The 15,847-nt window shown below is 40.7% G+C and overlaps 1 protein-coding gene across 10 annotated transcripts in view; it reads right to left on the reverse strand.

Annotated features, from left to right (window-relative positions):
* The window catches only part of CTNNA2 (catenin alpha 2), a 750,149-nt gene that overhangs the window by 337,443 nt on the left and 396,859 nt on the right, over positions 1–15,847 (reverse strand). The window contains exon 1 of one of the 10 annotated variants that reach the window (XM_039539881.1): positions 2,151–2,275. The exons of the other annotated variants lie outside the window; for them this stretch is intronic. The gene's annotated coding sequence lies outside the window, so the exon portion shown is untranslated. Of the gene's footprint in view, positions 1–2,150; positions 2,276–15,847 lie in introns of those variants that run through there. 10 annotated transcript variants of the gene reach the window in all.

A 15,847-nucleotide genomic window follows, 5' to 3' on the forward strand; every position in this document is an offset into this window, starting at 1 on the left:
TCCCTATCAAAAAGGAATAGGATCTTATATGTATTGAATCTACTCCAAGCATCTGGTAATCTGAAAACCTCACTCATCCATCACAGGATGCCTTCTCTCACACACTAGTGCCAATTAGTGAGGTGATAAGAGTATAGTTATTAAAAAAAAATAACCACATGGTGTTAGTTCATATTTCTGGAGGAATTTCACGCTTACGCTCAGCTAGAAATATTTATTACACATAAAGCACAGGCTCATATTTTCTTAAACATGTTGGGCAGTTCCCCAGGTGATGTGAATCATTGCTACATTAAAGTCAATGGAGCAATACCAATTTACCCAGATGAGGATAGAGTTCAGTGGGAACAACTAAGATGTTTGCATAAACAAAAGAATTTTTTTGAAGACTAAATGGACCCTTAAAATGGCACCAGTTTTCTCTACTGCACATCTATTTGACATTAATTGTGGCTGTGATTTAACACAAGGAACACGATTTATTGACTATTTCTTTATTACCAAATGGATAAAATACAAATTGCACATTAATTCCTGAGCAGTTACTGCTTTCTATTTTGCCTGGTTTGTGAGGCAGGTGTTATACTATGTATGTATAACTACAGAGGGGTGAAAAATGCTGTCCATGTGTTCATGCAAGATTGGATAGTCTTTTTACATGGAAATGCAGGTGCTTGGGCACTATTTATTATATCTAGCTATATAAAACCCAAACACATAAACATATGATGAAACTCCCAGGGACAAACAGTAAAAGTCCTTACACCAAATGTATTTTATATATTAACACTGCAAGTTGTTATTGGGATTATACCATTCCAGGACCATAATTAAGTTCTGACATCACTGACCCGGCAATCAATGTTCTGCCCATTAAGTATTTTAAACATCACAGTAAAATTGAATGACAGTAACAGCAACACAATCAATACTACCAAGAGGTCATTTCCCTTTACTTTTTCCAGTCAGCTTTACTAATGTATTTTAACTGGATAGGCATTTTAAAGTATCTTTATTTGGCATGCCATCTATATTTCTTTGCATATTTGCATTTTATTCCTATTTTTGTGTTGTTAATGTCGTGCCCAACACACAGAACACTGAACGAGTCCTTTAGGTATCTAAATAAATCAATGCACTAAAATAAGCATTTGGCTGTTTCATTTTTGAGATTCAAATACTAACCATCTTTTTTCCACCTCTGTCTTCCATACAAACTAGTTTTCCACCATCCTTGGACAAAGATAATAAACCAAACTTGCAAGTTTACCTTCAGAAATTCTAACCTACTCTATCCCCAGTACTTTTGGGTTCCTCTTCACCACAAAAGGTTTGTGGCTTTCCACACTGTTGAGCATCATGGATAGTTTCCTCAACCAGCCAGTTGAATAACCAGAATTCAGCTGGGCATCAGAAAGCAATTTTTCAAGTTCTGCAGCTGCCTGTCACAGAGAGTTGATTAGGCCTACAGACTTCTTTTTAATTAGTCTCTCTTCCCCTTCAAGCGGCTCTCCACTTAATTCAAAAATAGTCAGAAACTGACCCCTCCATGACTACAGAAGCTGATTTTGTAATTTTAATAATCCAGCTCAAGGCTGGATTAGCTGCTTCAAATCTTCCCAAATGCCAACTAGATGCTTCACATACAGTTAACAAAAGTCACATTAACTTTGCTTTTTAATCTGCTCTCCTGCCACCAGAGGAATCTTCCATTACCCAATACAGAGTGCAATGCACTCATGCCTTTAAATCATGTTTTGGTTTTTTTTTGTTTTGTTTTGTTTTTTAACCAGTCACATCTATTAATGTAATATTTCAAAACAGGTTTTGTAAACCCAGATCTGGCCTGTCAAATCCCCATTCTCACTTCATTTAAATCCTTCTGATCATGATCCTTAATGAGTATGTCTTTCTTGATGATAAATAAAGATTTTCTCCTTTACATAGCCTCTGAGTAACCCCTCCACTAACCAGTTAAGTCTGGGGGTAACGGAAGCTTTTCATGCTGAGCATTTTGTAATTCAGAGAAACCTCTGTGAAAATAATCTCCGGCTGAGCCCAACAGCATTTCAGTGTAAGCAGAACAGTGAACCAACCAAAGCTGTTTTTCCAGCTCTCCATCAGACTGGCAGTCCACTGTGCCTTCTTACCTGTAATCAGGATCCAAATGGCAGAGTTGTGAACCAAAAATAAACGTTGCCATTTCACCTCTTCTATGGCACAGCAGTCAATGGTGTATTCCAGACCCCAAAACAGACACCAAAGATAGAACAACGAGGAGTCTTTGTGGCACCTTAGAGACTAACAAATTTATTTGGGCATAAGCTTTCATGGGCTCGAACCCACTTCATCAGTGGAAAATACAGGAGCAGGTATAATACATGAAAAGATGGGAGTTGCCTTACCAAGTGTGAAGTCAGTCTAACGAAACAATTAAATTAACAGCAGGGTACCAAGGGAGGAAAAATAACTTTTGTAGTGGTAATGAGAGTGGCCCAATTTATTTATACCTGCTCCTGTATTTATACCTGCTTCTGTATTTATCACTCCATGCATCTGATGAAGTGGGTTCTAGCCCACGAAAGCTTATGCCCAATAAATTTGTTAGTCTCTAAGATGCCACAAGGACTCCTCGTTGTTTTTGCTGATACAGACTAACACGGCAACCGCTCTGAAACCTGTCCAACTTTGCTGGACCCAGGAACTTAAGCTACTAGTATCAGAGGGGTAGCCGTGTTAGTCTGGATCTATAAAAGCAGCAAAGAATCCTGTGGCACCTTATAGACTAACAGATATTTTAGAGCATGAGCTTTCGTGGGTGAATACCCACTTCGTCGGATGCAACTTGGGCATAAGCTTTCATGGGCACGAAAGCTCATGCTCTAAAACGTCTGTTAGTCTATAAGGTGCCACAGGATTCTTTGCTGCCTAAGCTACTAGTGAGATTTCATTTAAACACACAAACACATACACGCGCGCGCGCTGAAGTAATTAGATAACTTTCACCTGTTTCAGAGCCACTGGAGTTAGGCTGAAATTAGACATTAAAAGCTAGTGATTAATAACTACTCCTTAGGTGTTACCTAGTTGTCTAACACAAAAGGCGACTACCTAGCTTTAGGGAGAGGCCGAAAAACAACAAACAAGTAAATGAAACCTTCAGACTCTTCTTTGATCTTACATGGAAAAATCCTTCCTTGATAAGTCTTTTAAAGACTGACTCCTAAATGGGAACTCTTGCAAGCTAACTGCCTGTATTAAGCACCACTCTAATGTTCCAAATCTCATACGCCTTATATACATGAGAAAATTGTACCAATTTAAATAAGTCAATTTAGAAAGTGATTTAATAAAGTGGCACAACCACCTTGTATGGACACTCTTATTTCAGTTTAAGGGTGCTTTATGCTGATATATCTTAAACTGGTAATGGAACGATTTAAACTAGAGTGATATTACCCAATTTAAATTAAAATAAGAATGTCCCTGCCAGGGGGTTACACCATTTAAACTAAATCACTTTCTCCACTGTTTTAACTAAATTGATACAATTATCTCAGGTTGACAAGGCAATAGGAATGGTGGAACAGAGAGAAACATGTTTACCACTTCTAAAGGAGTTGCTATTGATTCAAATAATAGATCATTGAGTAAAACGTAATTGTTTGCATGATCATACATGCAAACTGCTATGTAGCCTTAACTACAGCCAAAAGCCACTTTCTAAATTAAAATAGTCTTAAAATGGAGGAGATGGGGTGACCAGATAGCAAATGTGAAAAATCGGGATGGGGTTGGGGGTAATAGGAGCCTATATAAGAAAAAGACACAAAAATCGGGACTGTCCCTATAAAATCGGGACATCTGGTCACCCTAGAAGGGGATGGTATGATCGAACTGCCTATGATGACATGTGGCCCTTTGGTGATTGCCAGTAGCAAAAATCCCCAACTGCTGGAGATGGGACACTAGATGGGGAAGGCTCTGAGTTACTACAGAGAATTATTTCCCAGATATCAGATTGGGTCTTACCCATATGATCAGTTCTAATTGATCGCCATGTTTGGGGTTGGGAAGGGATTTTCCCCCAAGTCAGCTTGGCAGAGACCCTGAGATTTTTTCACATTCCTCTGCAGCATGGGGCTTGAGTAACTTCCAGGTTTAAACAAGTGTAGATGGCGAGTTTTCTGTAACTTGAAGTTTTTAAAACAAGGTTTGAGGACTTCTGTAAGTCAGCCAGAGGTTAGGGTCTATTTCAGGAGTGGGTTAGATTCTGTGGTCTGCAATGTGCAGGAGGTCTGACTAGATGATCACAATAATCCCTTCTGACCTTAAAAGTCTAAGATTCTATCCCTTTGAAGTATGAATCACTTGCCTAAAGAACTACTAGGTACTCTTCATTATCTCAGTATATTAAGAAGTTTCCTTAAAGCCTCTGAGTGCTTTTGGGCTTCAGAATTACTTTGTGTAGTGCCCTGAAAATATTTGCTGCCAGAGGGCTGCTGCTGTTTATTCCCTTCCGAAGTATTTTTGCCTCAAATGCTTCTTTTATTAAAAGATTGTCTATTTTGTGCAGAAAAATCTTGATTTATTTTAAGATAGAGATTACATAAATAATGAATGTATTTGTTACCTTAATTACTGCTTGAAAAACATATTCCCTCTTTGAAACCTGCACTACTTTTTTTTTTTAATTGAATGGCTGATGTGTTCCTTTATGTGAAATTCCAGGAGCTGTCAATATTTATTTGCTAAATAAAAACTATATAAATAACAAGAGAAGAAAGATAAAGGGGCCTGTTTTAAAACTGACGTCTGAAGGAAACTATGATTCCTTACTCCCTGATCATCCAGCTGAGTCCTGGGCAAGTGCAGACCCCTGTTGGTGCACACATCCAGTTGCAGAATTAGGGCCTTAATGAGAAAAATCTTGTGCTGTAATAGTAACCAGCACTACCCCTTGTGTTAAACCTTAAGGGGATAATTTGCATTATATCATCTGAAATATTAAACAAATACGATTAAAATGTTGCAGATTTTTTTTTTCTTAGAAACATGCTGGCTCCCTAGGCATTTGAATAATGCTCCAAAATAATTGGAAGGAGAAAAGGAAAACGAATGAACCACTAAGATCTGCCCAGGCCTACTGATCAATCCTGTGAGCATATTGTTGTAACCCTCATCATACCCCGCACAGCTTTCTCTCTGCAGTGTGTTACCCCATTTCTTACATCAAATCCAAATTCAGATTGTAAACTGTTTGGGGGAAGTACCATGCCTGTCTACGCCCACTGTAAAGGGCTTCGTGGACTTGTAGGTGTTAGATATATAAAAATAGTTACATTGAATTAGATTTTCTGCATGCAACAGTTGTGGTGCATAGAGTATGCAGTAGAACTGTTACGTGCAGCTCTAATTCAATACAACTTCTTATTTTTATTTATTAAAAAAGTAAATAATAATGATGGTTGAGCATTCCATGGTAGGTGTGTCAGTGTAGCATTACCTAAACTAGACACTGAGTGGAAAAGTTCACAGAAAAGCCAGGCCACAGAAGATTTCTATTATTTCTCAACTTCGGCTGGGTGGGGAATAGTCTTGTGAAAGACTAATTAGACTAGTTAATGTTTGTTGTCACTTTGAAAATGGAAATCACTAGATAAACATGTATTACCATCCAAAGTAGGCCACAAATCTCCACTACAATAAACATGATGTAAATATTATTTCAGAGATTGTTTTCTTGTTATCAAATAGGTCTGTGTGTAGTGACTATCCCCATAGTATATAGGCACTCATATACTTGGGGCCAAATCTGAGCACTGGTCCCGTATACAGTGCAGAGTCCTCAGGACTTGGATAGTCAGCCTGATCTATGCACACGTGGAGGGGAAGTAAATTCCTGAGGGCAGAACTCTACCCTACATCAGCTGACCTACCCCACATGGAAGAGTCGGTGAGTCTGTCCCAACATTGCTGTATGTGGCTAGGGATCATGGCAGGGACCACCGGAGACTACTATCTAAGAAGGAAGTGCTTTCCTGAAGCAACAGTGAGACAGGAACGATCTTCCCTGCTGTGACAACTGGGGAGTGGATGAAGGGGCAGAATGGCTTTCAGAAATAAGTGCCTATTATGGGCTTTGAAGCAGAGCTGTCAGCTGTAGCAGATGGCCCCATAGGTGCTTACAATTCTCCTGAATCTTTAGGGCACTTATGGGCGGGAGGAGGAAAGATGACTCAGCCCCTGGAATTCTCCAAGTTCCAACCCAAAGGGTAGTTTGTATCTGTCATCCACAATTCTCTCTCATCTCATAGCATCTCCACTGTGGATGCCTGCAGCGCAGGGCTGTAGTAATATGCATGGAGAAGAAAGGAGGAGCCAAGAAGGACTAGTCAGAGGGATAGTGATCTCCTTGGCCCCTTCAGCATCTCCCTAGGTACTATCCCCAGACCAGAGGTCCTCACCCACCCCTTCCACATCCCGGCTCCCTCCCACACCTGTGTACTGTCCTCTAGAACAGTCAGGCAAATGTGCAGCAACCATGTAGGATATGGGGTCAATGTACCTTTATTCCCAAATATCAAAGGGGCAGGATTCAGGATTCAAAGAGATCATTTATGGTAAGGCATGTTTACTTTCTTGGGTAAAGCTTTCTTGCATCCAGGCAGCTGTTTAGATACTATTTATTTTTGAACTTGCATTTGAAGAAAAAAAGTCAAATTAAATTAAAAATTGGAAATTGAGAATGAGGAGAAAAATACTAGAAAACTATTTAACTCCCCATCCCCCTCCCCCTTTCAGTATTTTCATCATCACTGTAGTAAGAGGAGGCCCTGAGATATAAACCTTGGTATCAGAGGCTCGGCAGGAGGCCTAAGGCCTGAACTAAAGTAATGGTCAAGATTTTGCTAACATAAAGCAAAGTTAAGCTGTGAGCCAGAGGCAGGCCCTGCTCACAGAAGCTGGCAAGGAAAGGGCTGATGCTGTAAAAAGAGACATACCTAAAAGGTACTGAACACCAGATATCAGAACATTCACATACTTGTACACTCCACACAGATAACAAGGAACAGGCAGAGCCATCCCAATGACAGGGCCAAAAGGGTAATATGATGGATAGAGTTGTTTTGTTCGAACTAACATGTACAAGGTGAGAGGCGGCACCTTACTACGTAGAGGGGTTGCACCTCATACGTCAGGAGTGATGTGTAACTTGTTTGTACCTGTGTATAAGAATGCATCCCTGGGGCGGTGTCTTTGTCCAGCCTAGTGGGCAGTAGAAAGTCCCGCCACTGACTGAGCTGAGTCCATTGCCAGGGAGCACATAAGTACTGGCTAGCTGCACCTTAGCAGCACCTTGGACTTCGTTTGCCAGGGAGCTGGAAACTGTGTTTCTCTTCAACAATAAACCTGGCCGATGTGCCTTCGTACCTTACTAGAGTCTGTGGTCATTGGGGGTTCTCTTCAGGTCTGCTGTGTCAACTGTCTGCGCAGAGCTGGGACAGCACACAGAGGGAACACACGCACGCAGCTGAGTGATATCAACACTGAACAGAGCAGAGCACCACACCGGTAGCATCTGACAACAATCACCACTCCTAGAACTGCGCTGGTTGTTGGGGCACCATCACTGAATGCCCCAACTTTGGGTCCAGGGACAGAATAGGCCCACAGCTCCTCCTGCATGTCATAAGAGGGGACTAAAAGGGGGCTGCCTGGAGAGGGATGGGCTTTGCCAGATTAGAAATTTACCTAAAACACACCCTATGATGAGCAAGTTCAGTATTTTAGCAATCAAACCACCTTTTACTTTCCCATAATATGACTTTTTGTAACAGGCTGCAGGTTGATGCCTACTGGCATCAATCTTTAGGAACACTTAAATCAAGATCTGTGCATAATCCTAATAAGAACTAAGTGTATGTGGTTTTTATGACCAAATGTCTTTGAAAACACAAAAGACGTTACTCTCAGCAAGATTGCAAGATATTTACAGGTGACTGAAAATAGAACAAAAAGAACCGTGGTTTATCAAATATCCCCTGAGAATTTTCTGTTTGTCATTGTGGCTTTGCAGACTATTACATCTCAAAGGTATTGGCAAGCATTTCTGTGGGAACATCAAGGCATTCAAATAATCTCAGAAAGCATAAAGAAATATAGATGAGATGATCAACATCCTTGATGGGAAATTTCAGGAAAGAACAAAATGATTTGATAAATGTGAATGCATTAAATGCACACTGAATAGCCTTTAACAAAAAGGAAAGAGGGAACTGAAGTAACAATGACCTTCCTCCCCTCTTAAACAGCAGCTTCTTAAAACTCTCAATTACCCATAAAATTAGCTAGAAGATAAATCTCACTATGGTGATTTGCTCTTTATAAGTCCAGAACCAGTGTTCTGAATTTCTAGCGTATAATTACTTCCACACAGATAAAGCATGAGTCATCTGTTCTAGCCTAACCTTTGCATTTAAATTTGCATTTTATTCTCGCATATCTTTTTTTCTAAACTGATATTACTGTCTACTATGTTTATTAAAAACAACTTAAAGCCACAGTGCATGTCAAACTCTGAACTGAGGCATCATTTGTTGTTGTATTGTAATTAAAATGCCTCAGATTAAAATTCTAATCATCCCCGTTAAGCTTGTCAAATTTATCTTAAATATCAATTTTTTGTTTACAAACTATGTCCAAATGCCCAGTGGCTCTCCAGAAGAGCTCTGCAGCGCCGGATGAGAGGCCCAGGTCTGTTTTGTTTCCTGAGCTCACTCTGCAGTGACCACTCCAGTTGGTTATGCAGTGGAATTGGCAAGTTCTAAAAGTCACCCCATCTGGTTATGTCCCCACCCTGTCAACTTCAGTAAGAAGAAAGGGTAACACACTGTAGGGCCCTGAATGATGGTTTAGGGGAGGAGGGAAGGGTAGCAGAGGTTGGAGCCTGCTGCAATACCCACTGAATGGGAGTGTTTTCATTTACTTCAGTGAGCAGTGGATTGGATGGTATCTAAATAGAGACGTTTCAGCTAGAATTTTGATTAAGTACATTCCTTATATGGTCTGGCCCCAGATGCATAATTTATACCAAGACATTAAATAAAAGTTCCGTAGGGTTTTAATTTACTCATACAGGCAGCATGGCTTTCATAATTATCAGTTGTATTTTAAGCCATTATAGAATCATAGAAATATAGGTCTGGAGAGGACATTGAGAAGTCATCAAGACAAGCTTCCCACTCTGAGACAGAACCAAGTAAACCTAGACTATCCCTGACAGGTGTTTGTTCAACCTGTTGGTAAACCATTCAGTGATGGGGATTCCTCTCTCAGAAGCCTATTACAGAACATAATTACCCTTACAGTTACAAAGTTATTTTCCTAATATCTAAGCTAAATATCCCTCACTGAAGATTAAGACTATTACTTCTTTTGGACATGAAGAACAATTGATTACGATCTTCTCTATAGCAGCCCTGAATATATCTGAAGACTTATCAGGTTCCCTCTCAGTCTTCTTTTCTCAAGACTAAACATTTCCCTTTTTTTAACCTTTCCTCTTAGGTCAGGTTTTCTAAACCTTTTATCATTTTGGTTGTTCTCCTCTGGATTTTCTCCAATTTACCCGCATCTTTCCGCAAGTGTGGCGCTCAGAACTGGACACAGTGCTCCAGCTGACACCTCACCAGTGCAAATTTGACGTTCTTTTGAATTCTAAGGTTGTTACCTGAAGTGCTTTCAGCCCCTCCCAGCTTGGTGTTACCAGCAAATTGTATAAGCATATTTTCCACTCCATTATCCAACTCATTAATTAAAAAATTGAATGATACCAGACTCAGGACTGACCAGCCATGCAGGACCCCACTAGATATATCCTCCCAGTTTGACAGCAAACATAGATAACCACTCTTTGAATACAGTATTTCAAACACTTGTGCACCCACCTTAAACTAATTTCATTTAGACCATGTTTCTCTAGTTTGCTGATGAGCCTGTCATGCGGGACTGCCTTAAAAGCCTCGTTACAGTCAAAATATAAGAACATAAGAACGGCCGTACCGGGTCAGACCAAAGGTCCATCTAGCCCAGTATCTGTCTACCAACAGTGACCAATGCCAGGTGCCCCAGAGGGAGTGAACCTAACAGGCAATGATCAAGTGATCTCTCTCCTGCCATCTATCTCCATCCTCTGATGAACAGAGGCTAGGGACACCATTCTTACACATCCTAGCTAATAGTCATTTATGGACTTAGCCACCATGAATTTATCCAGTCCCCTTTTAAACATTGTTATAGTCCTAGCCTTCACAACCTCCTCAGGTAAGGAGTTCCACAAGTTGACTGTGCGCTGCATGAAGAAGAACTTCTTTTTATTTGTTTTAAACCTGCTGCCTATTAATTTCATTTGGTGACCCCTAGTTCTTGTATTATGGGAATATGTAAATAACTTTTCCTTATCCACTTTCTCATCATCACTCATGATTTTATATACCTCTATCATATCCCCCCTTAGTCTTCTCTTTTCCAAGCTGAAGAGTCCTAGCCTCTTTAATCTTTCCTCGTATGGGACCCTCTCTAAACCCCTAATCATTTTAGTTGCCCTTTTCTGAACCTTTTCTAGTGCTAGAATATCTTTTTTGAGGTGAGGCGACCACACCTATATCACATTTATTGCTTTTCCCCATTCACTAGGCCACTAACCTGGTCAAAGAAGAGTTTAATTATGCCTTTAGTGACTTCACAGTAGTGGGTTAAGCTTTTTTGTATAAATGAAATCAGGGGCCTTTTGGAGCAAATTAAATGGGGTCCCCTGACATCACTAAATATACTTTTCTATAAATGGACAAGGGATGCAAGCAGATTGAAAGGTTCTTCCATGAAGAAGAGGTGGGAACAGGAAGCCCACTACAGTTTTATTCTCATGAAAGGCAGCTAAATCACGAGAAGGCTTTACAGAAGGCAAACAGACACTTCCTTCCCTCCTCACCCTGCCCACACTAAAACAAGCTCTTTCTATATATATATACACCCTTTATATATTGTGATAAAGTTCCTCCTCTAGCTTGGTAGGTCCTGCGCTTATTGGCGGATTTTGCTAGCGCCAGAGATCTTCCTGTGTTGGATCAGGAGTTGGGAGGTTTTGGGGGAACCCGGGCCCGCCCTCTAACCTGGGTTCCAGCCCAGGGCCCTGTGGACTGCAGCTCTCTAGAATGCCTTCTGGAACAGCTACACAACAGCTACAATTCCCTGGGCTACTTCCCCATGGCCTCCTCCCAACATCTTATTTGTCCTCACCACAGGACTTTCCTCCTGATGTCTGTTAACACTTGTACTTCTCAGTCCTCCAGCAGCACGTCCTCTCACTCCCAGCTCCTTATGCACCTCACTAACTGGAATGAGAGCCTTTTTATACCAGGTGTTCTGATTAGCCTTAATTAATTTTAGTAACTCCCCAATTGGCTACAGGTGTCTTAATTAGCCTGCCTGCCTTAATTAATTCTAGAAAGTTCCCGAGTGTTCTGGATTAGTCCCTGTTATTTTACCCAAGGAAAAGGGACCTGCTTAATCTGGAGCTAATGTATCAACCTTCGACCACTCTCTTGTAGCCATCTGGCCTGATCCTGTCACAGTGTGTGTGTGTGTGTGTGTGTGTGTGCGCGTATATATATAAAATGCCATGTTCATTTTTTAAAAGGGTGAGTGGTTCATTTTTTAAAAGGATGAGTGGTACATTCTTTATGAACAAGGGGCTTTTCATAAAATGTGCACTTATATTAAATATAATGGAACATGCTGACATTTTAAATTTAACTAATGCTAATTAAATTCAACCATGTGTCTAGTTGTTAGTTCGGAAAACTGAGTCAAATAGAGCATACTGTAGATTGAAGTTCTTCTCAGCATTTATCAGAAAGAAGTAACTGGGCACTCTGTATTATGGTCACCCTTTAAGGCATGTACCTACTGTGTAACTCAAACATGCTCCACCATTTACTGTGCAATGGTGGATCTTTTCCATCTCTGCAAAGTGTTGATTGATCCTTGCTTAAACTTAATTTTGCAAGGGGAAGCACCCTTCAAGGAAAATACCAAAGATCATGTTATGACGATGTTTGGGGGAGCGGGTGCTACATCTTGGGTTGTTTACTCAAGGCCAGATTGTCCTAAGATCCAGCATGGGTGTGACATAGGTGAAGGGACTGCAGGCAAAGGCATACTTTAATGTGTGGACATCTAAAACAATTCTTCTCCCTCCTCTGTGTTCATGTTTGCACCCTTCCAATGTTTATAGGTATTTATAACTGTGTGTGGCTCATCCTTTAATCATCACTTAAGAGAACTGTACATATTTTATTCCTTTAATCATTTCTCAAAAATTATGTGCTCCAACCCTGCAATCATTTCTGATGGTGTTCTCTTAATAGGCTCCAATTTGTTGATTCTCTCCAGATAGTAAGAGTCTTAACCTATATGCAATAGCTACAGTATTCTAGGCATGATCTCACAGGGTCTTACAGAGATGAACTATCCCACCTCCTTTCTCCATGATTCCTCCCTGTTTAAATCATGTTGGGGGAACTCCTTGACCTCTTAAAGTCAATGGCAAAACTCCCAATGGCCAGGATTTTGATGAGTGAGGGCTGGTTGGCTGGTTTTGTCATCATACCACACAGAGCGCTAATATTTAATTTGTTATTCACTATCACCCCAAAGTGGCTTTTTTGGCATTCTTGCTTTCCACGTGCCTTGCTCCAGGTGCATGCATGGCTTGGACTGGGTTAACTATTCCATCTTCAGAAAGAGTGCCCTGAAAACACAACACAGCCAGGAATCAGGGACTGAAAGAGACTTTTATTCAAAGTGATTGAAAATAGAATTCTCATGGGAAGGGAGGTTTGAAGGGATTGAGGCATTGGCCTCTGCAGCTGTTTCATCAGTGAAGAATAGTTGGGTTCAGGTTTTGTTCAGTCATCATCTGGCTCCTCGAGCAAGTTACTCCCCAGCATAATTGAACAACACAGAGGAAAATGGAGAAAGTACTGTCTCCACTGCTTTAAGCTCTAAGACCAAGGTGAAGACACATGGTTCATATCAGGTCTCAATTGATGTAGACAGTCCTGCTGGTGACAGCAGGAGTGTGGTGGGCCTGCAGATGGAACAACAAAGGACCCTGCAAATGGAGGATCTTGCATCACACCTTCATGGCATTCAGGTGCACCTTCATGGCATTCAGGGTTACCAGTGTTGTTTGGACGTATGCCTGTGGGTGTCATCATATGACAATATTTAATCAAAGATTAATCTTTGATTCTTGGAGACTCCAGGACAATCCTGGAGAGTTGGCAACCATAGTACCATTTGCCTCAGGTCTACTGGATTGAAGTGGCTTTGAGAAAAGAAGAAAAATCCTAGACAGAGGGAAAATGATGTTTCTGTCTGAGTCACAAATTGTGTATGATTTTTCATTGAGGGAGCAATCACCAGGGATGCTGCCAGATGCAAAGAGAAAGACTAGGTAAAAATTACACTCCTTTCCCATGACTGACTGCTCCTTGCCTGACTATCAAACAACAGGATGATCTCTGTGGCCTGCAATGCTGGCAACCATGTTACAAAAACTCAGCTGACCTTAAAATTCTGTTCGGCCTCCTCTGGATCACTTTTGAAGTCAGTTTTATAGATGAAGGGCTCTTCATTCATAACTACACTCTGGATTTGAAAACGCACCTGCTATTTCCTTCCAGGAACTCTTAAGTATTTGAAAACTCAGCTATAAACCTAAGCAATGACTACCCCAAAGCAGTAGTTCTTAATCTTTGCATTGTTTGATGGCATCGCTGGAATAACTTCTCTACTAATTAAAGGAAAGGGGAAAATCATAGTTTCCAAGAACTGAGGGCTCCTGGAGATGCCACTTTAAATCTTGTTAAAATAGCCAAGGAACGTAAAATGTTCATAGCTGATTAATGCCAGAGTGATCCTTTCATATATGAAGGGATATAGGTGAGTACAGTGGTTTTCAACCTTGGGTACACAAAAGGAGAGACATAAAAAAGACAACTAACAAAGGCAACAAAATAGAAGCACTACTCAGGGGTCTGTAAAGTCAATTATTCGGTGGGAAGATGGATGGTAGAAAAAGGATTGAGAGGTGGAGAAGAGTTCAGTTACGCAGATCATTTTCACTACATGTCCCTAAATCCCACCCTCAGTCAAAACAAAACAAAAAAAAACCCAAACATCAACAGAGATAAAACACATGGAATGACCTAAATCTCAATTTAGTCTCTCTTGCATTTGTCCACCCCAGGAAACTGGATCACAGTTTGGCTAGAGACAGGACTATAATAAATGAGAATAGTAAATGATACTACTTTGCATTTTTGCAACACATTCTATCCTCTGATCACAAAGCACTTTACAAACATTAATGAAGCCTCACCAATCCTTGGAGGTAGGTAATTACTATTTCCATCTAAAGACGGGGAAGGCACAGAAGTTAGAACAGCTTTCCAAAAATCAGAGTCTGGGGCAAAGCTGTAGTATAGCAAGTTTCTCCTGCCTCCCAGTCCTATGTCAAAACCACAGGGCCATGAAATGAACTATTTTGCTTACAAGTGACCCATTAGTAGAATAGCTGATCTACTGCAGCTCAGGTTTGAAGTGCACCAGTGAGGATAGGCCCCATGTCGCCTCCGAAGCATGAAAACAGGAGAGGAAGCCAGACAAAGTATTTTTTTATTCAATCTAAATAACTGCAACAACACAGACAAAATGGATCTCGGGCTTTGGGTGGGACCAACATGTTAACAAGTAACACTGTGCAAATGAGCATTTCAAAAATTAAAGGAATCTTTACATTATACAGTGAATTGCATGATTCCTACTGCTTTACACAAGCAATGATGTTGGATATCCTGGCCACCTTGGAAAGTAGTCACTTGTATTTTCAATCAGTTGTTTAATGTCGTGTGTCATCTGTTGCTACACAAACCTTTCTAATGGTCCTGGGGCCATAAATGTGTGACAATTTGTGATCACTGTTCAGTGTCCAAATAGTGTGGAGTGGGACTGGCCACATATGTTCCTCCCTGTTCTCCTTGATTCTCTTCAATTCAATTGTGTCAGCAGATAGTAGTACCATCCTGATCTTCCATGAGTCCATAGAATCACAGAATTCTAGGACTTGAAGAGACCTCAAGAGGCCATCTAGTTCAGTCCCCTGCACTCACGGCAGAACTAAGTGTTATCTGGAGGATCCCTGACAGGTGTTTGTCTAACCTGCTCTTAAAAATCTCCAGTGATGGAGATTCCACATCTTCCTAGGTAATTTATTCCAGTACTTAACCATCCTGGCAGTTAGCAAGTTTTTCCTAATGTTCAACCTAAACCACCCTTGCTGCAATTTAAGCCCATTGCCTCTTGTCCTCTCCAGTTTGCAAAGATCATTTTGAAATTTAATCCTATCCTTCAAAACACATGCAACGCCCTCATCTTGGTATCATCCACTCACTTTATAAGTGCACTGTCTATGACATTATCTAAATCATCAAGGAAGATATTGCACAGAAATGGACCTACAACTACTCCCTGTGGGATCCCCCTTGATATGTTTTTCCAGCTTGACTGTTAACAATTGATAAGTACTCTTTGGGAATGGTTTTCCAACCAGTTATCCACCCACATTATTAGCTCATTCCAGGTTGTATTTCCTTGGTTTGTTTATGAGACGGTCATGCAAGACAGTATCAAAAGCCTTACTAAAGTCAAAATATATCACATCTACCACTTCCTCCCACATCCACAAGGCTTGTCAAAGAAAGCTATTGTGTTGGTTTGA

Source organism: Mauremys reevesii, linkage group 5, assembly GCF_016161935.1.
Source record: "Mauremys reevesii isolate NIE-2019 linkage group 5, ASM1616193v1, whole genome shotgun sequence".
Classification (NCBI taxonomy): domain Eukaryota; kingdom Metazoa; phylum Chordata; order Testudines; family Geoemydidae; genus Mauremys; species Mauremys reevesii.